Here is a 24,698-nt window from a genome sequence, read left to right on the forward strand (position 1 = left end):
AATAATATTTCCCCAGACTGACATTCCTGTGTCAGGAGCTAACAATACCTTGATGGTCTTTGAAGAAATTTTATACAGTTCTGTCTCTGGGTAGTTTTCTGTGGGCTGTTGACTTGCCATTTACTATCCAGATACCCATATTTTTTTCATCTGTACTGTGGGAATAATTTTAGAGGCACAGATGAATAATGCTCTTCATGGAGGCCATGAATACCTGTATGTTACACTATAGTGCACAGCTGACAAAGCCCCTGGAAAACATTGTGCAGATTCTAATTGGTTAACCATTATATGCTACTCACATGAATTTTCTTTCAAAAGTTTGTAATAACCTTTTCACTTTAGGCATCCATGTCATCCACATTCCCAAGTACAAAAGTTTGAATCTTTCTTTTCTGAATTCCAGGTTCCATTTCTCTTATGGTTCAATGTGGTTCAAATAATTTTGTTTTTGTTTTTTCTCTTTCTTTTACACTGTGTTTCTAATAAAAATGTTCTCTGATTCAAGCCTATATTCCCCATGTCCAGCAATGTTTAGAAAATGACATAGAAAATTGTATTTGATAATTTATAAAGGAGAGTTGATAACACTTCTTGCTCATGTCTCCCTTCCTTAGAAACTGCACCAGTACTATGCTTGGCCCTGTAGAGGGAGCACCATAACCAATCAAATATATAGAAAAAATGTTGATTGATTGTATATTCTGTTCTAAGAATACTTTGTTAAGATTGTTGGAACATTTCTTGATTGGGTGGTGGTGGTGGTGGTGGTGGTGGTGGTGATGGTGGTTGTTGTTGTTGTTATTATTATTATTATTATTATTATTATTATTATTATTATTTGCTTAGCTTTTTGAGTTCTTTATGTACCCTAGTGATTAGTGCTCTATCTGATGTGTGAAGGGTAAAAAATTCATTCTAGGATGTAGGCTCTCTCTTCACCTCACAGATTGTTTCTTTTGCTGAGAATAATCTTTTTAGTTTGTTTCCATCCCATTTATTGAACATTTGTTTTAATTCTTGTGCTATATGTTTGTCATTAAGGAAATTGGGGACTAATCCCACATGATGAAGATTAGAGCCTGCATTTTATTCTATTAGATGCAGAGTCTATGGTTTATTTCCTAGGTTCTTGATACACTTTGAGTTGAGTTTTGTGCATGGTTAGAGATAGTGGTTTGTTGAAGAGGCTATCTTTTCTCCAGTGCATATTTTTTGCATCTTTGTCTAATATATCATAATTGTAATTTTGTGGGTTAGTCTTTGTGTCCTCTATTCTGTACCATTCATCTTCCAGTCTGTTTTTTTTTTTTTTTTTTTTTTGCCAATGCCATGCTTTTTTGTTACCATTGCTCTGTAGTCTAGTTTAAGGTCTGGTATAGTGATGTCACCTGCTTCACTCTTCCTGCTAAGGATTGCTTTAGCTATTCTTGGTCACTTATTTTTTTGAGATAAATTTCATGGTTGCTTTTTCTATTTCTATGAGGAATGCCATTGGGATTTTGATCAGAATTGCAGTAAATCTGTATAGTGCTTTTGGTAGTATGGCCATTTTGGTAATATTATTTTTGCCTATTCATGATCAAGGTAGATCTTTCCATTTTCCAAGGTTCTGTAGTTTTTCTTGTTTAGATCTTTCACCTTTTTCATTAAGTTGCTTCCCAAGTATCTTATTTTTTTGAAGTTATTCTAAATGGGGTAGTTATCTTCATTTCTTTCTCAGAAGATTTTTCACTAATATACAGAAATGCCTTTCATTTATGGGTGTTGATTTTATATCCTGCTACATTGCTAAATTTATTTACTAGTTCTAGATGTCTTCTGGTGGAGCTTTTTGAGTTTTCTAGGTTCACAATCATATCTAGCATTTGTAGGTAAATGGATAGCATTGGAGAATATAAAGTTAAGTGATGCTAGCCAATTCCAAAAAATGCCAAATGTTTTGTCTGATATAAAGAGGCTGACTCATAATGGGGTAGGGAGGGAGAGAATGAGAGAAATGGATGAATTTTAGATAGAGCAGAGAGATGGGAAGAAAAGAAAGGGGGCAGGGAATTAACAAGGATGGTGAAATGTAATAGAGTTCATTATCAAATGTACATGTATGAAGACACAAATTGGTATTACCATACTTTATATACAACCAGGGATATGAAAAATTGTGCTCTATACATGGAATAAGAATTGTAATGCTTCTGTTGTTACTTATTTTAAAAAAAAATGATAAAAATATGAAAAAATGTTTATAAATTATATACATTAAAATGTGCATATTACATATAGAATATATGTTTATATATAGGTCTAGGGGAAGGCAAGTCTCTCTCCTGAATTTTTAAAAATCACTTAATTTATTAATTTGTTCTAACTTGCTATTAGAGCAGAATGCATTTAACTTCATAGTACACAAGTGGAGCACAAAATTTTATTTCTCTTATACCGAAATTATAGTTACAAAACCCGTGTACCTCTACTTTGTGTACAAAAAATTTCCATCTCATTCCACTATCTTACTTACCTCTATACCTTCTCCCATCACCTCCCTCCCCTTTGTCTTATTCAAAGTTTCTTCAGTTCTTCCATGCTACCTCACACTTCCCTCATTTTGGATCAGCATCCACTTAGAAAAGTAAACATTAGGTCTTTGGTTTAGTGGATTGGTTTACTTGCCTTAACATGATATTCTCCAACTTCATCCATTTACTTCCCAATTCCATAATTTTATTCTATTTTAATGCTCAGTAATATTTCACTGTGTATATAAACCATATTTTCTTTATCCATTCATCTATTGAATAGCATATAGATTGGTTCTATAGTTTGCCTATTGTGAATTGTTTTTCTATGAACATTGATGTGGATAAGCCACTGTATTATACTGTTTTTAGCTCTTGTTGGTCTAAACTGAGGAGTGGGACAGCTGGGTCAATGATGGTTCCTTTCCAAGTTTTCTAAGGAATCTCCTTATTCTTTTCCAGGTTGGTGTCACCAATTTAGAGACCTACCAACAGTGTAACAGTGGGCCCTTTTCTCCACATCCTCACCAAAATATATTTTTGCTTGTATTTTAATAACTGTCATTCTGATTGGAGTGAGATTAAATTTTAGAGTAGTTTTGATTTGCAATTCTTTAATTGCTAGAGATGTTGGATTTTTTTTGATTGATTGATTACTTATTTTAGTTCCTTAGCCCATTTCATTTAGTGATTGGGAAACTTGTTTTTTTGGTATTAAGTTTTTTAAGTTCTTTATATATTCTGGAATTTAGTGTTCTATCTGATGTGCATGTGGTAAAAATTTGCTCCCACTCTCTGGTATCACTTTTTGCCTCACTGATTGTTTCTTTTGCAGAGAAGAATGTTTTAAGTTTGAATTCATCCCATTTAATGACTCTTGTTTCTATTTCTTGTGCTTTAATAGTATTTTTAAAAAAGCAAAATTTCAAATACCCTAATTACAGGTATATGACATCATGCATAGCAAAACAGTTCATCTTGATTTCAAGCCCATTCTCTTAAGGCCGTTGGGTCTATGGCCATGTCATAAAATTAGAAATATACCATTAATCAATTTAAATAATAGACTCAAATCTTTGGATCTGGAGAAAAAACATACACACACACACACACACACACACACACACACACACCATACACTTTCTGTTAGAGTTAAATAATATATTTCAAACCCTAATCAATCTTCCTCTGTTCATATTAACACTGGATTTTGGCATTTTGTTCCAGTAATAAGGCATATTTTATATACATTTAAATTTCCAGGAAAATCTTAGAAGTTTTTGCTTTGATTTCTTCTTTAACAAAAAGTAAAGCATGGAAATAGTTTGACCAGTTATTATTATAGATTAACTTGGGAAAATGGTCACTTTTATAATAATTTTATCTTTTGTAAAAATGTTAAATATTTGAGTCTTTTATGTGATTTTCTGTATTTTTATTTTCTCAAATACTGCATATTCCTTTTATAACTATACTTTCATGAAATGCAATATTCATGTGACATCGGCAAAAAACATACATTGTATTTTATAGTATTTGTCAAACTGGATATAATACATCAAAAAAATTCTAGCTCCTAGAATTTACTTTTTATAAAATTTAATAATTATTTCTTTCTCTTTAACCATGCACCTTGGTTCCAACTCTGGAGGAATATGGCTGTATTCTCATTTACAGTTGGTTTAATTTTAGTCTCTGTTTCTTGTGTGAGTGTATCATATACATTTCATTACAAAATAGTTTCTACAAATGGATAATAAAAGTTTAAATTATTATTTTCCTCTTTTGTGAATGTATTTATTCCACATTTTCATCAATACTATTTAATTCATCTATATGATATGATTTTGAGTTTTTATCATTATTTAACACTTAGATACATCCCTTTTAAAGTGGCTCTTCAAGAATTTATTCTGTTTTTCTTTTGCAATATGTTTTATTTTTTCTTCTTATAAGCATTCGATTATATGTGAGGAAATTATTTTTTTTTACCTTGTCACTTTTGCACCTTTAACGTAATAATTTGATGAATAGATTTTTTTTGTATTAATATTTTGTAATTCATAAGTTTAAAACTGTTATATTGTATAATTTTGAAAACAAATAAACTATTTTTTTTCTTTTGTGATATTAGGGATTCAACCAAAGTGTCCTATTGCTGAGCATATTCTCAGTTCTATTTTAAATTTTATTTCCAGATGGGGTTTGCTCAATTTCTTCAGTTGGCCATAAGTTTTCAATTTCATGTCTTAGCCTCCAGAATAGAAGATATTTCAGGTGTGCACCACCATATGCACCCTATCTTTTGTATGAAACCCTGAGCTTTGTACTTTCTTACATATTTCAGTATTATTTATTAATAACTTATATTCAGCATTTAATGTGTCAAAATATGTTGTTATAATTTCTGAGTTAAGGGATAAAATAGCATTTTATTATCACACTGTTTTCCCAATATCCTAGCATCTTTCCTTGAAATGAATGCCATTTTTTCTCTTCTATGCACAGTAATCTTCATTATGTATAACTGCCTAAGTAACAAGAGACTTATTAAGAGTTTTGTTGTTGTTTTCTGAAGTTCCACCATTTATTTTATTATGAGGTTTACCCTGATTGATTTAAATTCATAACATCAATCATGTGGCATCATGGTAGTTCGGTCAGCAGTAGACTTTATGTACAACAGTGGATATATCAAAAGTTTTAGCCATGTACTTGTCTATATCATCTAGATTCTTGTCATTACACTCAGAGAATTGGAAAATTGCAAAAGATTCTTAGGATAAATTTTCCTGAGTGTATTTCCATCAAGTGAGAATTTATTATATATGCATATATTTGAAATTATATACTGTATATTTGAGATATTTTTTCTTTGTTGAATTTTCAAATTTGCTTGTGCTTTTTAAGTTGTATCTGCTTTTTTTTTTTTTTTTTTTTTTTTTTGTACTGAAGATTGAACTCAGGGGTGCTTAACCATGAAGCCACATCCTCAGTCCTTTTTTTTATATTTTATTTAGAGACAGAGTCTTGCTTAGTTGCTAAATGCTCACTAAGTTGTTCAATACTATATATATTGTATATAATATTGTCTTAGAATTTATGATCCTTTTTTTTATCCTCCTCAGTCACTGGAACTAAAGTTGTCCATCACTAGACCGGGCTCATTTGCTTTTTAAAAGCACCAACATTGATATTGGTAACTCTCTCTGTGCTATGTTCATCTTTAATAGCTTCTAATTTTGCTCATTTGCTTAAGATTTTCTTTACTTTTAGTTTATAAAATTTACTTTTCATTGGAATGGATGATTTGATAATAAATTCTAGTCATTTTATGGCTTACTAAGTTTTTTTCTGTATGTTTTATTTCAACCTCAGGTTTAGATGAATTCCATTTTTTTTCCAGCTCTATGGAGGTCTAAGTAAAATATAATATCCTGTATAGATATTGTTAATGAAATGGAACCACAATTTTACCCAGTTTTTCGACTTTGCAGTGTATACCCAAATAATATAAAATCAGCATACTCACATTGACACAGCCACATTAATGATTATAGCAGCACAATTCACAATAGCTAAGCTATAAATACAACCATTCAATGATGAATGGGTCCATTCAGTGATGACAGGATAAAAAATTGTTGCTTATGTACACAATAAACTATGAATCAGTCATAAAGAAGAATGCTTTTATGACATTTGTCAGTAAATGGATGAATCTGGAGATTTTATGCTAAGTAAAACAAACCATTTCTTTAAAACCAAAGGTTGAAAGTTTTTGCTGATATGTGAAATCTAAAGCTCATAAAGTGGGGAAGGGTAAGAAAAAAAGATCAGTAGATTGCACAATGGTAAACAATAAATAAATAAACAAAAGGGAAAGGGATAGAAATATTAAAGACATATATGTCTTTAATATTTCTATCCTCTAACATATACTCAGCCTACCATGATAGCCACCAAAAAGAACAGGATTTTAATTAGTATAAGATGTATCCCATGCTTGCATAATGCCATAAAAATTGATTTTACTATCAGGTAGAACTAGAAAGAACCATTAAAATAAAAAAAAATTATATTTGTTTGTAAAGCTACATGTATATTTTATTATAAACATCATACAATATATACATCAATCAAAGTTTTTATATATATGTATTTATTATTTTGTATGTTATAAATTGTTAAAATTATAAAAAGGAAAATCCAAACAGGATTGTTTTTGCTATTTTTTATATTAATAACATACTAAATACCATAAAATGTTTGAAATTAAATTCATTGTTAAATATTTCCATTAAGTGGTCTGTCTACCTTGTTATGTTTCAAAATTTCTCTTATGTCATTGGTATTGGAATTACTAGAGATTTCAATACATATTCAGAATAGCCAGATCCATCAGAGAAATAAGAAATGAGATTCTACACTTTATTAAATCTCTGATTAGTGGTTGTGCATTAAAATTTGATCATTCCCTTTCTTAATTACCATTATTTTCTCATCTGAACAATGTGTGTAATATAGATTATAATATAAAAAATTACAAAATATATATTTTGTGGTAATGCCTGAGTTTTATATTGTGTTTCATAAATGCAGAGTATATATACTTTTTTTGAACTTAAATCAGTTTATCTGCAGAAGTAGATAATAGTATCATTGTGTTCCAAAACACCACCTACATGATAGTATATTACCTCTCATTTTAACTTCAATTACCTTACAGACTGTGCAAATGTTCATGTGGTCAATGTGTTATTTATTTATGTTTTCTTATTTCAGGACCTGTTAAAATTCAGGGATATAGCCATTGATTTTACTGAAGAAGAGTGGGGATGCCTTCAGCCTGCTCAGAAAAACTTATATAAAGATGTGATGTTAGAGAACTATAGAAACTTTGCCTTCCTTGGTAAGTTTAATTTCCCTTTAAAATTTTTAATTAATAATTATTATTTAATTTACTTCTGTTGTATCTTCTGGGAACTTCTCTATGAGTTTCAGATTTGTGTTTCAAATAAAAAGGACATTTTTAGTACAGATATTGTACTCTTTATATTATTTTACTCTTTAATCTCTCTCTTTCTTGGTGTGTTGTACATTCTCCACTTTAGATAAGTAGTACTTAGCATAATTTAGTGATGTAACTATTGTAGTCTACACATAACAGGGGACACAGCTGAGACGTTCAAATGGAGAAAACCAAACTAAAAAATGTTGGCAGAGTAGTTATTCAGCAGAAAAAATTTTTAGATGCTTAGCTTTATTTCTTTTGATTGTAATCCTTGAACACATACTGCCCTACATTTATTAAATTTTCAAATTTTTTGTAGTCCTCTGTTTTCTTCTTTAGTGATGTCCCAGTTTATTCAGATTAACCACCAAAACTTACCTTTTGTGCTGAGGGCCATCATGATCTGTTACAAATCTTGTGAGGAAACCTGTAAAGAAGCAAACAGAAGAGAGAGACACACTCACAGTGAAAAGGAACAAAGAAAAAAACTTGCCACTCCTCTTCATGGCTGCACATAGTATACCCCAAAATTACATAGCTTCTGTTACCATGACTACATTATAACCTAGTGTTATTTTAACCCCAAGTGCTAGCTAATGAAGATAAGGTACAGTTACTACAAACATAGAGCCCCTTCTCCCTAAGGACATTACCACAGAAACTAGATAGTGCACCTGTAGAGTTGTCTTAATAGCTTCAAGGAGAAACTGCCAGGCATTACTATTGTGGAACTCAGGGTTCCAGTTATCATCACCCCTACCCTTTCCTGCCTATTTCCAAAGTCAGAATACCTACAGCCTCCCCTCCTTTTTTAAGGCCTTTTGAATAAATAATATTACTTATCTTCTTAATGCTCGTGGGGGCAAAAAATAAGGCAGCCATTGAAAACAGCAAGTGCCAACATCAGTAAACATCCACCTATGAATATTTTTTGACCCAGATCAAATTGATTAAACATGAAATTATCCAATCTAACAAGGCTAAACATCAATCATCATGTTGGACCTTATTAATGATATCTTTAAGGTAATCTAACTCTTTTGAAATAAAATTACTATTATCACTTAAATTGAAGGAACACATGTTATTAAACTTCTGATATCCATTATGATGTAGCAATACCAGACAATCAATTGCAGCATGAATGTCAAGTATGGCTTGACAATGTTGTTTTTATTCTTTATTAAGCATATTAATGGCCATGGAGGCATGGCTAATACTTTTTATGATAGGATAGGTGAGTTTCATAATAGTTTTGTAAGCCCGTAGACCTAGTCCAGGAAAACCCTCTAAGGAGAATGTCAAAGCATCAAATTCTGCCTTAGTGTGAAGGTTTACTGAATTATCACAGTTTTTATCAAGAAGTATAGATCTTTTATAAATAAATTGCATAGGATGGTGACCTATTAAATACTATGTGGATGGTAAGGACACAGTTATTCTGCTAAGAAAAGAATGAATTCCGTGAGAAATTTTTGCAAGTAACAATTTCATTCAAGTGAGTCAAGATATTTTAATGGGTTGTAGAAGTCCAGGATCTGACAGTACTGAATTTCCCACAGCTTATGTACAAAAAATGAGTAACATTGTTATTGAGACCAAAACATTTACAGAGTTTTGTGTGAGTTTAGCAATCAAAGCAGTAACTAAGTTATCCGGAGTACATTCTAACCTATTTGAGCCAACACCTTTTGAGCTAAGGCTGTTAATGGTTTTATATCCCTCCAAGTAAGTGGAATTATAGTGTCTTGTGTTCATCTTTTAATGTTGCTCCTCATCTGAGGAGAATGATTATTCTCTTCTTTGAAGGGACTCTTATCTTCCAGGGTTAAATGAAACTTTTGAATCAGCTTGTGAAGTCTCTGATGTACATTCAACATTCCTATATTTTATACATCAAGCTAGAGTCAAACAGGACATGTTGGCATAAGTATAGCAGTTCATGCTTTTCCCCACATGATCAAAGGCATAGGATCTTGTCATGCTGGTCAGGTGGAATCTTATATATTACATTTTTTTTTTTTTTTTGTAATGGCTGTTTGAGAATAAAATGTCCATTGAATGCACATGACCAATTTTGATTATTAACTTTATGTTGTATATTGAGCACCTTAACTGTAAATAAAACAATATTTAATACATATTAATATGAGAGAGGCTAGATCTTTGTTTGTCTCTGTTTTAAAAGGCAAGTATTAGGATACAATTTGCTCATTCAACCATAGCTCGTCCAAAAGGATTATGAGAAATTTCATTATTTAAAACTATATCTCATTGACTAAATATTGTGCAAAAGGATGAGATGTAAAGGCAGGGGCATTATCCATCTTTAAACAAATAAGGCTTCTAGGAGCAGATTACGTTTGGTTTCTTTCCATGCTCTCTGCTGGAACTGAATTGGCAGTTTTGTTTTGTTTTGTTTTGTTTTTTTGTTTTTGTTGTTGTTTTTAGATTCAATTCTGTTAGTCAATTTTTTTCTTTTGTATTGTGACTTGCAACAATGCTTTAATAATCATAAATATTTTGAAGTGAATAGCTCATTATACTTCTATTTTGTAAGTTGTTTTCTATATTTCTTATTATTTTCTATTTTGATTAATGATTTAATTTCTGGATCATTGTTTTTTATTGTGGTATGCTTGGATTCTTTTCACACACACACACACACACACACACACACACACACATATATATATATATATATATATATATATATATATATATATATATATATATATATATTCCCTTTATATATCCTATAAGTTTTGAATTTTTCCAGTATTTCACAAGTTGCTTAGACTTGTCTTAACATTGGTCCTGCTTGATAAGCCTCTCCCATATTGGTAACATTTCAGCTTTGCACACTAGGAATCCCCATGTCATTTATTCTTAAAAATTATAAACATACACAATTTGTGCCCAATTATATTACTATTTGGTCTCAATTTTACTCTCTAAACTTTCTTTAAATAGTTATTTAGTGTTCTTTGAGTAATTCATAATGGTCAGTACCCTAATGTTCAGTTCTTAATGTTTTTTTTCTTCTTCTTTTGTTACTTGGATTAAGCCATTCTAATCTTTGTTTATATTTGCTGTACTGTTTTTTATTTGTTCATTAAAGGAGCCAACAGTAGATTATATAGTCAATTTTGGGAAAAAAAGTATAAAAACTTTAAAAAAAATAAAAATACACAAGAACAGTGCTGAATCCTTGTAATATTTGCTAATTGGGAGGCCATGCAAAAGTACTTCATGTTTGAGGGAAGTCACAGAAATTTAGAAACAGCATGACTCAAACAATTTTAAAAAGGCTTATAGTTCAGTGATATAGAATTTTTTCAAGCACCACACATGAAAAATTAAAAGTTTGATGATGTAAAGATCCAGAAATGCCAGTACTAAATATGTATCTATGAACAATTAAATCAGAAAATTGAAGAGATACCTCTGCTTTTGTGTTTAGTGCAAACATTGTTCTCAGTATTAAAAGTAGGCACTCAATGTATGTGCCCATCAATGATCAAATGAGTAAAAATATTGTACTTATATACTATTATTAGTTAGTAATGAAAATATTTTGTCTCATAAAGTGTTTTAAGAAATACATGTAGGACTTTGCATTAAGTCAAATGTGGCAGGCAGAGATTAAGTTGCAGGAGCACTTGATTCACATGTAGAAGTCAGTAATTTAGTGAGTAAAATTGTGCTCACCAGATACTGTGTTTTGTGTAGGGTTGATATTATAGTCAAAGTTTCCATAGTTTTGTTTTATTGATCATAAAGAGGGTCAAGAGTTTTGTTTTATCAAATGGTGAGTGTATTATGTTCTTCATAAATACTAGTTGAAGGAATACAATACCTTGTAAGAACAAAACTGATAATTATATGAAATAATGATTGTGTTAATTCATTCTGTTTAGTCATATTATCTTTTATATATAGTATAAAATACCATGATATATTTAGTAAATAAACAAAGTTGTATTTGTCAATGAAAGAAATTGTCATATCACATGAATTTACAAATATGAAAATCAATTTATTACACTTGATTGTCAAGTGTTGACTTCAGCCAAGTATTATGGCATAGACTATGCAACATTTTTATAGTCTTTTAAAATGTTTTTATGGAAAATTTTATAGACATATATGTGTATATTTCTTAGTAAAATTTGTTCATATTTGGTTTTAAGAGTCCATAGCCTCTTTACTCTTATTGACTATTTGTGGTATTATCACTCAAAATTTACTAGTTATTTTCACATTTCTATGTCATGGTAGACAAAAACCAGGTTTTGGACACTCTTTGAAAAAGCCACAAATGTTTGTATACATTTTACATTTCTCTTATTCTACTGAGAGTGAAGATAGCTGCTAGATATTTCCTAAATATGTAATGCTATCTTATGGAGGACAAAAGGCTGTGGATGATAAAAATAGCATACTTTACTTCTCTTTGTTATATTACTCTTCTTAATGATGTACTCCTCTTGGATACTGTGGTCTCTAAAAGAATTTGGGTAATATTCTCAAGTTAATTGTGTTTGTACATTTTTATTGAAATGATATATTTTTTAATTCATGATGACTTTGAACATACTAATCTGCTACACTCCTGATGTACTTATTTTACCTTAATTTCACATTATGTATGCAAAGTATATTTATCCCACTCTAGTAGGTATTGTTTTTTTTAAAATTTTTGTTTATTTCAGTCATGGCTTCTCAAGACACCCAAGAATATTCACCAGAAAAGGTTATAAAACATATATTTCATAAAGTGATAAGTGTAAAATATAGAAGTTGTAATCTTGACTATTTACATCAAAAGAAAATATGGAAAACTACAAGTGAGAGTGAACACCAGAAATCATATAAAAATTCAGAGCTTGTTCATCACCAGAGAATTTATACTGGAGAGAAGCCCTACAAATATAAACAATGTGACAAAGATTTTTGTAAAAAAATAGGTCTTACTTACCACCGAAGAACCCACACTGGAGAGAAGCCCTACCAATGTAAAGAATGTGGCAAAGCTTTCAGTCAAAAAACAGACATTATTTACCACAGCAGAACTCACACTGGAGAGAAACCCTACAAATGTAAAGAATGTGTCAAAGCTTTCATTAAAAAATCACACCTTATTTGCCACAGTAGAACTCACACTGGAGAGAAGCCCTACAAATGTAAAGAATGTGTCAAAGCTTTCAGTCAAAAATCACACCTTATTCACCACAGCAGAACTCACACTGGAGAGAAACCCTACAAATGTAAAGAATGTGGCAAAGCTTTCAGTGAAAAATCACACCTTATTTGCCACAGCAGAACTCACACTGGAGAGAAGCCCTACAAATGTAAAGAATGTGGCAAAGCTTTCAGTCAAAAATCACACCTTATTCACCACAGCAGTATGCACACTGGGGAGAAGCCCTACAAATGCAAAGAATGTGACAAAACTTTCAGTCGAAAATCAAACCTTATTCACCACAAGCAGAATGCACACTGGGGAGAAGCCCTACAAATGCAAAGAATGTGACAAAACTTTTGGTCGAAAATCATACCTTATTTGCCACAGGAGAATTCACACTGGAGAGAAGCCCTACAAATGTAAAGAATGTGGCAAAGCTTTCAGTCAAAAAACAGACCTTATTTACCACAGGAGAACCCACACTGGAGAGAAACCCTACAAATGTAAAGAATGTGGCAAAGCTTTCAGTCAAAAATCATACCTTATTCAACACAGAAGAACTCACACTGGAGAGAAGCCCTACAAATGCAAAGAATGTGACAAAGCTTTCAGTAAAAAATCACATCTTAATCGCCACAGAGGAACTCACACTGGGGAGAAGCCCTACAAATGCAAAGAATGTGACAAAGCTTTCAGTCGAAAATCATACCTTATTTGCCACAGCAGAACTCACACTGGAGAGAAGCCCTACAAATGCAAAGAATGTGGCAAAGCTTTCAGTAGAAATTCACACCTTATTTGCAACAGGAGAACTCACACCGGAGAGTAGGCCTACAAATATAAAGAAGATGGCAAAGCTTTCAGTTGAAAATCACCTTATTTGCCACAGAGAACTCACGCTGGGGAGAAGCCCTACAAATGTAAAGAATGTGGAATAGCTTTCAGTCAAAAAAATAGATCTTATTTGCCACAGAAGAACTCACACTGGAGAGAATCCCTACAATTGTAAAGAATGTTTCAAAGCTTTCATTCGAAAGTCACACCTTATTTGCACAGCAGAATCACACTGTAGTGAAGCCTCACAAATGCAAAGTATGTGACTAAGTTTTTACTCAATTATCAACCCTTATTTGCCACAACAGAATTCACACTGGAGAAAAGCCCTATAAATATAAGGAATGTGGCAAAGCTTTTAGCCATAAATCAGGCCTTATTCACCACATCACAACTCACACTGGAGAATAGCCCTACAAATGTGAATAAGTGGCAAAACATTTAATAAAAAATAAAACTTTATTCAGCACAGCAGAAGACACCCTGGTGAATGTGAAATATAAATAAAGTGATAATACTTTTAAAGAAAAACTAAACCTCATTAACAACAGAATTTATACAGAAAAGAACCCCTACTAATGAAAACAATGTAGCAAAGCTTTTAATAAGAAATCAATTCTTTTTCACCACTAAGCTATTTATTCTGGAAAGAAGACATAAATGTAGAGAATGTAGAAATATTTTCAATTATATATCATACATTACTAGACATCAGAGAAAACACACTGGAGAGAAGATTTACAAATGATACCATCAAACCATTCCTCTAAGAAAGAGTCAACATTTAATCCTCACCACAATAACCATAGAAGAGACAAAGTTTTGAAATGTGAAAATTGACAATGTGACAATGCCTCCAAAATTTATTCACCAATACTCAGCACCTGTGGATACATACTGGTTAGAGAAAATACAAATGGAAAAAAATATTTCATAACCATATGATTATTAAAAACTACTGATTTTTGGAGAATTCATTGTGCCCAGAAACCCTAAAAAGTTAAATAATATTTTGAAAACTTATTCAAATTTTGAATTCATTGAACATCTGAAAACTCATACCAGTAGTGAACATTGAACAGATTTTGTCCAAAATGTATGCCTTATATAAAAGTGAAACATTTATAATAAACACTTTGACAAATGTGAGAGTATAGTAAAGTCATTATTTTACATTACACCTTGATGTATATGAGGGTCAGTAAAAGACATTACTCATTTAAATATAGAAAATAAGTAGTTGTCTTTAACTTTTGCTTAAATTTTTTAAGCATTATCAAGTTATTTGGTAGAAATATCAGTCATAAATATCATATATGCATAGTGCAGAAATCTCATCTTTGAAAGCATATAATTTTTGTTTTCTAAATCAAAAAATTATGATTTTCATTTTTGAATACTGGAGAAAAGAATTATATGAAATCTATTTTTTTGATGTTTAACACTGAATTGTAACATTTTAAACTGTATTTTTTTTTGTATTTCAGTTTATATTTAGGGATTTTTAAACACTGAGCCACATTCTTAAGCCCTCTCCCCACTTTTTCAAATTTTGAGACTGTCTTGCTAAGTTGCTTGAAACCACACTAAGTTGCTGAGGCTGAATTTAAAGTTCTGAAACTCCTCAGTTTCTCAATTTGCTTGGATTACAAGCATGGACCATCATTCCCAATTTATAGTGCATTGTTTTTACCTATATTTATGTTATGTATTCAATATGTCCTTATAACTGAATATTTGTTTATATGTTAACACTCATGTATTTCATCCTGTTGTTAAATAACAGACATCACATTGTTCCACTTGACTAAATGTTTTATGTAACAGTAAAACATACTACTGAGTAAATAATACTGTAGCATCTCTTAATTATTTTACACATTTTAATAAAACTTAAAGTGGAATATAATTTGCATAAGCCAGATCATTATATTTTTTTTCTGTATGTATTTATGGTGAAATTATGAGTTATAAGAAAGACATAGATAAAGAAAATAAGCCCCAGATTTTCATATCTTGAATTACAAATTTTAACATTTTAATTTTTTAACATTTTAACATTTCCTAGTGATTTGAATAGACTGAATTTCCACAAACTTAAAGTTAGCTCTTGCATGAGAGAAGAGCTTTATCTTTCTTGTGTGTGCATAATAGCCTTCTAGACATCAGCCTCATTGGAGACATTTCATTTTTCTCTGAATGAGATCAATGATCAGTGTTTTCATGTACATTAGTAAATTTCTGACATCACTGTTATTTTATAGGTAGTGTTATTTCAGGGCAGGAATCTGAGAAATGGATCTGGAGTCAAGGTTGAGTGAGGTCTTATACTTATGACAAAATAATTAGTGAGCTATGTTTCATAGTCTTATTTTCTGTGGACCAATTAATAAGAGGTAAACTGATAAGGTTGTATGTAAAGATTAAGTTTCTTATGATTAAATGTTGTCTTACCAGCTACAATAGGGATTCTTATACATGGAATCCATACAAAAATCATATTGAATATCATTCACAATTTTATTAATATTACATATAATTCATGAAGAACTGAGTTTACAATAATATATGGCTAAGAACAAGGTCTGGGGACATTGTACACTCTCCAATATGGACACATTTATAACAGTTTAATTATACATGAAACTACACTAAATGAGAATAAAAATTAATTGGATCAACACACAACAATATACAAATAAAAACTTTTAAAGACTTAAACAAGAGACCAATAATGGATGAAGTGTGGCTTCCGAATGGTAGGGAGATAATGGACATATAACCAAAGGTAATTGAAGAAAGATAAATTACCCGCTTTGAGCTAGAACAGCATTTGAAAGAAATAGAGTGTCAAAGTTATCAAAGATTATTCACTTCCATTTGTATGCTTTGCAATACATTCCGAAAGATTTCTGCATGTTTTATTTCAGTCAAATTGAAGAACAATCCAGAAAGTTAAAAAAAAAGAAGTATTGCTCCTCTGGTTTGAAAAGCAAGAAAAAAATAGAGAGAGATTTATTGAGCTAGAAAAAGTTACTAGTTAAAGGTAAAAAATAGAACTGAGATTTCCAGAGTCTCGGTATAATGTATTTCAGCCATCCCTGGTTTCACAGGGCATTTTTGGTTAATAAAGGATTTGTTCACTTACATACAACTTACAGAACATTGCTGTTTTTAGTCAGTCTTTTCCATTAATAACAATGATGTACCTTTCAAGACTTTCCAGCCACAAAAATACACAATTTCAGAAATCTTCTGGTTCATCCTCCATATATTCTGCTAAAAAATATGAGGTAATTATACTGTGTATTATGACCTCAGGCTATGAGCCTTCAAATTACCTTAAAATACAAAAGAATATTTTATGTTTATTTTTAAATATTGTTTTTATATTTCAAACATTCAAATCAAATTCCACAGTAATCAATGATACAAAAAACCACAAAAAAACAACTGCAATTTGGTGTCTCATCATGACTTTTCAATACCTGCTGTAGATTGCCTGTGGGTTCAACTTTTAATTTAAAAAATAATATTTTTTTTCCATACAATTGGGGTGAAGTGGAGGACAAAATCTCCTGCATTGTTTTCCTGGGCAAGCCATCTAACTTGAAACAACTGAACCCCAAATAAAAATATCTTTACATTCTAATTATATCAGTTCTTAACTAATCTAGCATAAAAAAAAATCCACTTTCTTCTGGTTGAATACGTTAGCCCAAAGATATGTAACCTGGGAGTTAAAAGAAGTATGACATAAATGAAGAGGTCTTTTTTGCATAAGGCAAATTGCACTTTTTTGACATACATTGGGCATAGTTATGTACAAAGCTTTTCGTTATAGACCTAGGGTACCAGTTCCTCTTCTCCATGATCTCCACCTCTAGAGTTAGCAAATATTTAAGTACAAAATACCCGTTACTATATTTTGGATCTTGAATGTCCACAGGTCTCCAGCCAGTGGTGCTATTGGGATATGGTGGAACCTTTAGGAGGTGGGGCCTAGTGGGAGAAAGTCAGGTTATTTGGAGCACGCCCTTAAAGGAAATATTAGGAGCCTGACGGCTCCTCTTCCTCTCTCTGCTTCCCCAGCTGCCATGAACAGCTTTGCTTCCTGATGTCTTCCATATCATGACGTTCTGTGCTTCATCATAGACCCAAAAGCCACAGCACCAACTGACCATGGTCTGTCAACTTTGAAACCATGAACCACATTGAAAATTTTCTCCTCTAAATTGATTTATTTCAGGTTTTTTTCTCTTTAATCCATTTACTGATACACATCCATCCTGGACTAGCTGAGTGTAAATACCTGAGAAACATTAGTGATAAAATATTTCCCTTTACAAAGACTGGTAAACGGAGTGCAAGTGCTGAAAGCAACAGTTTTTCCCTCGGTTTGTTTAATATGTTATTGTCCCAGTTTTTAGTGCTCCTGGTGCTACTCGACAATCCACAGTGTGGACAAATGCTGCTCAGATGAAACCCAAGTCAAATAATCCACCCTTCCAAACACTAATGATAGCTTAACTGGTTCACAGGTTTCAAGACCCTAGTGTCCAGTGAGAGCCATTAGAGTTCTTTAGAAAGAAATATATACAATTGGTAAAGGGACTGTCCAGGCATTGTCTATAATGACTCCAGTTAGCCTGGTATCAATGTTTTGTCTATGGCTGTTACTTGGTTCAATGGCAGGATAAGGTGACTCTTTTAACAATTTACAACTTACTTCTTCTTGTATACAAACATACACTCACGCACGCACACATGCATGCACACGCAATCAGGCACATAACCAAAAAGTAACAAAACAAATGCATAGAGGGCTTTGGTGGGAGAGGAGGGCTGCTAAATAAATAAACATCTTTACAGACAGAACACTTAGGCTGCAGAAACGACCTTGAGGTTTCTGAGAAGTCCATGCAGAGGTCTGCGTGCTAGAAGGAAACTTTTTGGAGGCTTCCTCATCAGGCTGCTTGCTGCTGGGAGATGGGAAAGTCCGGAATATAGCTGGGAAGACATGGCCTTGTGAGCAGAGAGCAGAGAATGTTCAGTGGGGGCAGGGTCCTTGGAGACAAGCTGCTCCTTTCCAACTGCATGTGCATTTGGCTGCTGGGGGCCCGGAGGCTGGTGGCCTTTTTCAGCATTGTCATCCCTGGCACTCTTACTGTCCGACTTGACAGGGCTCCCACGTGTCTTTTTAGACAGCAAGGTTGTCTTGCCAAGGTCCATCGACCGCCTAGTCTCCTGTATCTCAAGGCTGACTTGAAGGAGGACAGCCCCCTATCCTCAGACTCGCTGTCCCTATTCAGACCAGACTGCACACTTGGGCTGGGGGGGCAGGGTGCAGGGTGGCCACAGAGGAGCTCTGTACATGTTTGCCTTCACCTCTGCCCTCCCCGGCTCTGGCCTGGCTCACCCAAGAGGAGCTGGGTTTGGAGATGGAGGTGACACTGGCTCTGTGGGAACCCAGGCTTTGTCTGGAGCCCTCCCTACTCACGGTTCACTCTGAAGTCCTGTTCTTCCCAGAAGGGAAGGGGCCCCTGCTGGCAGAGCATGAGGCTTTTTTGGCAGATGTAGAGGAGACAGTGTAATCGAGGGCAGAAGCTGACTTCTGCTTCTGTGGTGAGGGAGATGATGAGGAATCATGGGACTGGGGGGATAACTTCTTTTTAGGCTGGGTAGAAGCAGGGCATGAATGCCTTCCATGGGCCCTGGAAGAACCTGCTTTGCTTCAAGAGCAAGAAGGCTTTAGAGAAACTTTGGAAGGAACAGGAGAAAAAGGGGATGTACTTGAAAGAGATGATTCTTGGCTTGCCAAAGATGCTCTCCCCTTTGCAAGCTTTGACCTGGCTCAGAAATGCCTTTGGAGCTGGGAGACCTCTTGGTTGTGCTCTCTGGTTCTATTTTTGAGTAAGCCTGGGTGGCCTGGGGGTTTCACTTCTTTGACTGGAGAGCAGTCCATGAGATCACTATGATCCATGTAAGCAATCTGGTTATTGTTATCAAATGCATTGGAGACAGGTGGTAAGTGATCCCCTTGGGCTAAGTTTTTGCTCTGTGTATCTAAAATTGAACACTGGAGTTCAATTTTTGGGTATCTGACTCATCTCTAAACACGCCCTCCTTGACAGCCAGGTGGACTCAGCTCACAGCCTTGTGCTCTTGTCAACTGCGACTATCACTTGTTTCCTGATAACTGCTGGAAAGGTTCCTCAAGCTGCCAAGGCAAGAGATGGAGACCTTGTCATCCACTGCCTCCCGGATCTTCTCTAAGGTGGAGGCAGAGCTATGAATTGGAGAGTCCCCTTGTTACCGCTGTTTACTGGTGATGAGTCCTTGCTTCCCCAATGCTGAAGTATAACACCAGAGAAGCACGCTGAGGCAAGTTTAGAGTGGAAAGTAGAAGCTTAAATAAGGACAGCAGAAAAGACTTCTCCCAGAGGAAGAAGGAGACCCAAGAGGTGGAATCCATGGAAGAGGGGAGGTCTTCCCTCTTTTATAACTAAGGTCTTCATTCAGCTTTCCCGCATTTCTGTCAGCATTCCTGTCCTTTGTTCTATTACCTTTCAGTGATGGATTGTAGGTGGGAAGGCCCAAAGGGTGGGGAGCAGGTGGGCCAAAGGAGTAATCTGGCCAGGAAGGACTTTTGGATTAGCATCTCCCTGTTTGCTTGGAGCTGCTTCATTAACATTTCCTTGGGATGGGATCTGGGCCTTGGGAACATTAACATTTCAATTTCCCAAGTGCTGCTCTGCTTTCTGTGGCTCCATTCTCTACTTGGCCTTCATTTTCAATTTTACTCAATATTAGACCCGATTTACCTAACTACACTAACTACCTATCTTTAAATCTGGCTTCAACCTGAGAAGTGGGAAGGAGAATTGGAGCACATCTGCAGCTTCACAGACAGGTACCAAGAAGGTGTCACACAATTTTCATTAACAGCCAAGGGGCTGGTCACAGATGATCTGGAGGATAAGCTTTGCCACTGGACACTCCTCAAAAATGGCTCACTTGAAAAGCCACCATCATGTTCACTCCTTTCCCCGGTCATTTCCATGGACTTGAAGAGCGAGGCAGGGAGGTGCCTCTGGAGGAGGCCGCTGAAGTCACACCTGCTTGCTTGCTCCCTGGAAGCTGGCTCACCCAGTGCTTGCACAGGGAAGAACTTGTGGAGCCGGCTACTGAGCTGTTAGCCAACCATAATGGGATGGCTGTCTGCTTTGGTAGAAGATTATATAGGCTGTCTGCGTGCACACCTTGTTCTCCAAGAGCTGCTGCACATCACTGTCATTGAAGCCACTGTCAATATCAGAGGCCATCCATGGAGTTCTTCCAGTATGCTGGGTAGTGCCCCCCTTGCATGGTGCCATGGTGATTGCACACAGCATACAGGTCATAGATGTTGTCCTCAGGGTCCCTCCTGAGTCCATAGGGCTGCCTCCATGGGGACCAATGGGATAGCAAACTCCAGCTGCTCTGGCTTCTCTTGACCACATGAAGAGTCATGTCCAGGCCAGTCAAGGGGAACTTGACCATGTTCTGAAGTTTCACATTTCTGTCTCCTTCCTTTCGAAAGCTCTTGAGGTGTATAGCACATCAGGCAGAGTGCACAGGCTCCATGTGATGCTCCCCTTCTGCAGCTGCTTGCAGTGTGGGCAACACCAGGCATCATCTGGGGCCAGTCATTCCTCTTTGGCTTACAGTTGGAAACACTGGGATAAAGTGCAGGTTTGAGGTTTGATGCCGCTCCCTCTGCAGGCAGACACTTTCTGCATCTGGGATATACTCATCTTCAGTGTGTACAAATAAGAAATTTTTGTCTCCTTGTCCCATCCTACCACTAACTTCACATGAGCAGTGACACCTGGTCCACAAGGTTTTAATGCTCTTTCTACTGTTGGGTGGCACAGGGGCTGTTCCTCCTGGGGCAGCAAGTATGTAATTCCCACAAAACTGACCACATGCAAACTGAATGGACACACTTGAGTGCAAACAGGAAATACTTCATCTTCTCCAAAATTTTCTTCTGCAGAAGGTCCCATGCTATCATCTTCTCTAAATGCAGCATAAAAGACAGTCTTCCTGTGCTGCCCAATGCAGGCTCAGTTACACACCAGCAGGACAATCTTGTCACTGCCTGCTCTGGTGGTGGGCAGGTCCAATTTCCCCTGCTTTGCTGCTGTTTATGTGCAGGAAGACAGTCTGATGATCCAAGCCAAACTTCAAGTGGTTGAGATTGTTGTTTAAGTGAATTCCTATTTGAGAATTCCTTCAGGTCAAAATATTTCTGGAGTCTCAAAGCAAAAATGCCTTCACTTTCATGGCCTGTCTCCATGTCATCTGTAACACAAAAGGAAAGGTGGAATCCATCATAGATTGTCAACACAATCTGATCAGTGGGGATCTTTGTTTTCATAGATATTGCTTCCTGAAGTCTGGCAACAGTCCCAAACAGAGGCACAGCCACAGCAATCCTCATGTAATGAGGACATTTCCCTTGATACACTACAGTGAAATGGAGAGGTCTTATGTGGGTTAGAGAAATTGGCAAAGAAATGCAGAGGAAAAGATCTAAAGTGTTGCTCTGTTTCTGACAATGAGTACATGTCAAAGAAGATCTGCACTGGGCTTGAAAAAGTTCTTGTACAAAAGTGCTACACTCAGGAAAAGATGGTCCCTAGAGTATGACATCAGTCTCTGATGGAGGCTTCAGAGGAGGATGGCCACTCTGATTTACAGAAGGATAAAGTTCTTCATGAACTAGGTACAAAAGCCACAGCAGAGACTCCTGGGCATCATGCTCGGATTTCCCAATCCTGCAGTGCGTTCTTTGACCTAGTACTCTTTTTTTTTTTTAAAAGAGAGAGAGAGAGAGAACTTTTTAATATTTATTTTTTTTTTTTAGTTTTCGGCGGACAAACATCTTTGTTTGTATGTGGTGCTGAGGATCGAACCCAGGCCGCACGCATGCCAGGCGAGCGCGGTACCACTTGAGCCACATCCCCAGCCCTGACCTAGTACTCTTGACATCACGGCTGTGCTGCGGGGTGTAGTCTAGGGGTGTACCCGGTGCGCCAGCTGCTCCGTGACCTCGCCATGGCCCCTTTGCGCACGTCCGGTAGGGCTCAGTCTGCACCGCCCGGTACTGGCCTAGCCCAGGTGGTTGGGAAGAGCTCGGTGCTGCTGAGGCGTTGCAGCACAGCGTTCAGATCAGGCGTTGTGTGGTTGTGGCCCCCTCACTCCGGGCACTGGCTCCTGGTGCAGGCGGGCTGGCGGGCGAGTTGTGGGCCCTGGCTGGAAGCAGCTGTGAAGGCCGCTGTGGTCCGGGCTTTGCCCTGGGAGCAAAGGTGCCAGAGCATGGACAGCATCTTGAGGACACAGCTTGGAAGCTGCCCACCAAACGTGCCAAAGAGGGCGAGGAGGGCGCGACCGCCGGCCACTCCAGAACACCCCTTGCTGAGGGAGCACTTCTCATTCCCTCCTGCCACCACCGGCCCTCCGGAGCACACATACCTTGGACATGGTGGCAGCCACTGACACTCCTCACCACGCCCACCTCCCCGCCTGGACCCGCCATGGCCTCCAGCGCATCTCGCCCTCTGCCCTCATTGGCTCTGAGGCTCTGCGCCCCACACACCCCAGTGGCCCCAAGCCAGCAAGCAACGCTATTTCAGGGTTTTCCACAGTTAGGAAAATCTGACTAACACACTTGTATCATGCGACCTCCATTATGGAACAGTGTTATCTGAATCCATATGTCCACACACTGCATTCACCATGGAGAGAGCAAGAAGGAGTAAATGATCCTCACTGTAGGGTGGGTGTGAATCTAATGGCAAAGCTATGCATGGGGACACATTACACAAGAACAAATAACGGACCCAGCATGGAGGAGAAAACCTGCTGAGTGACAGAGGAATCACAGGAAATGTGGATGACATGTGGCATAGTGGGATGTTTGAGATGAACCCCAGGCAGTAGGGAACAACGTCACGGCAAGAAGTACTAGGAAAATATAAACACAATGCCATTTTATTTTCTATAAATCCAGACATGCAGACTTAAAGTAACAAAGTTTAAGAGGTATTAATAAATTATTACTTTATGTATAGAAACTGAAAGGTGAAAAATTTCCTAAATGTAAAAGATTATTAACTTTAACCTTGTTAACAGTTTCTACAATTTCATGTTACCACTTTAGCTGATTCAGAGAAATTTCTCCTTTCCTTTTTCAAAGTTTATCTTCAAACGTCTGTGAATGCATTTGTTGATTTTTTTTTTCTATAATTTTAGTGTGCATAATTATCTTAGTCCATTTTCTGTTGCTATTACTGAATACCACAGACAAAGTAATTTATAAAAAGAGTAAAGTTTTTTTTTTTTTTTTTCCCAGCTCATGGTTTTGGGAATCAAATGGAAAAGTTATTCGTTTTGTTGGAGCCTTTTTGTAGATTCTAAAAGTGGTGTAGGGCATCACAGGATGAGGCAGAATGTACCATTTCAGGTTTCTCTGCCTCTTTTTTGTTAAAAGCAGAGTCCCATTTGTTACAATTCTACTCCTATTACCTCATTTAATCTTAATTACCTCCCGAATCCCATACAAGGATTAAATTTCTATCTTTTTAATAACCCACAATGGGAATTAAATTTCAACATGAATTTTGGTGGGGCATATGAATCATAATCACGACTCTACAAATTTCCTGTACACTATAAAAACATAACTAAAATCTTTATTAAATAGTGCTACTAGGGCTCAGGCAAATGTCTGGGGTAATGTTTCCAAATCTCAAACTTTGAAACAGGATTTGAATGTAATAAAATAAAAGGAAGAAATTCACCAATCCACTATCACATGTTCTTCTGTAGATTTAAGAAAATGTCTGCTATGAACTAATAACAGAGCTTCTGGGCAGAGGCATGTGGAGTGAAATGTGTTCCTCCAAGGTGAATCTACTGTTCCAGAATGCCATGACATCTATACAGTTTAGATTTATTCACAGGGAAGAAATTTTATTAAATAATGAAACTTTTGAATGATGCAGGACTTTGGGGCACTTGTGTAAGAAGCAACTCCCTGATGTTGATGGGAAGCACATAATTCCAAGTTGCAGATAATTGGCTGCAGAAAAAAATAGAA

General features: G+C 35.6%; 1 pseudogene; it reads right to left on the reverse strand.

Annotated features, from left to right (window-relative positions):
• The window catches only part of LOC139704336 (ubiquitin carboxyl-terminal hydrolase 31-like), an 82,687-nt pseudogene extending 59,552 nt beyond the window's left edge, over positions 1-23,135 (reverse strand).
• Between the last annotated feature and the right edge of the window lie 1,563 nt (positions 23,136-24,698).

This window comes from Marmota flaviventris, unplaced genomic scaffold (genome assembly GCF_047511675.1).
Source record: "Marmota flaviventris isolate mMarFla1 unplaced genomic scaffold, mMarFla1.hap1 Scaffold_54, whole genome shotgun sequence".
Classification (NCBI taxonomy): Eukaryota; Metazoa; Chordata; class Mammalia; order Rodentia; family Sciuridae; genus Marmota; species Marmota flaviventris.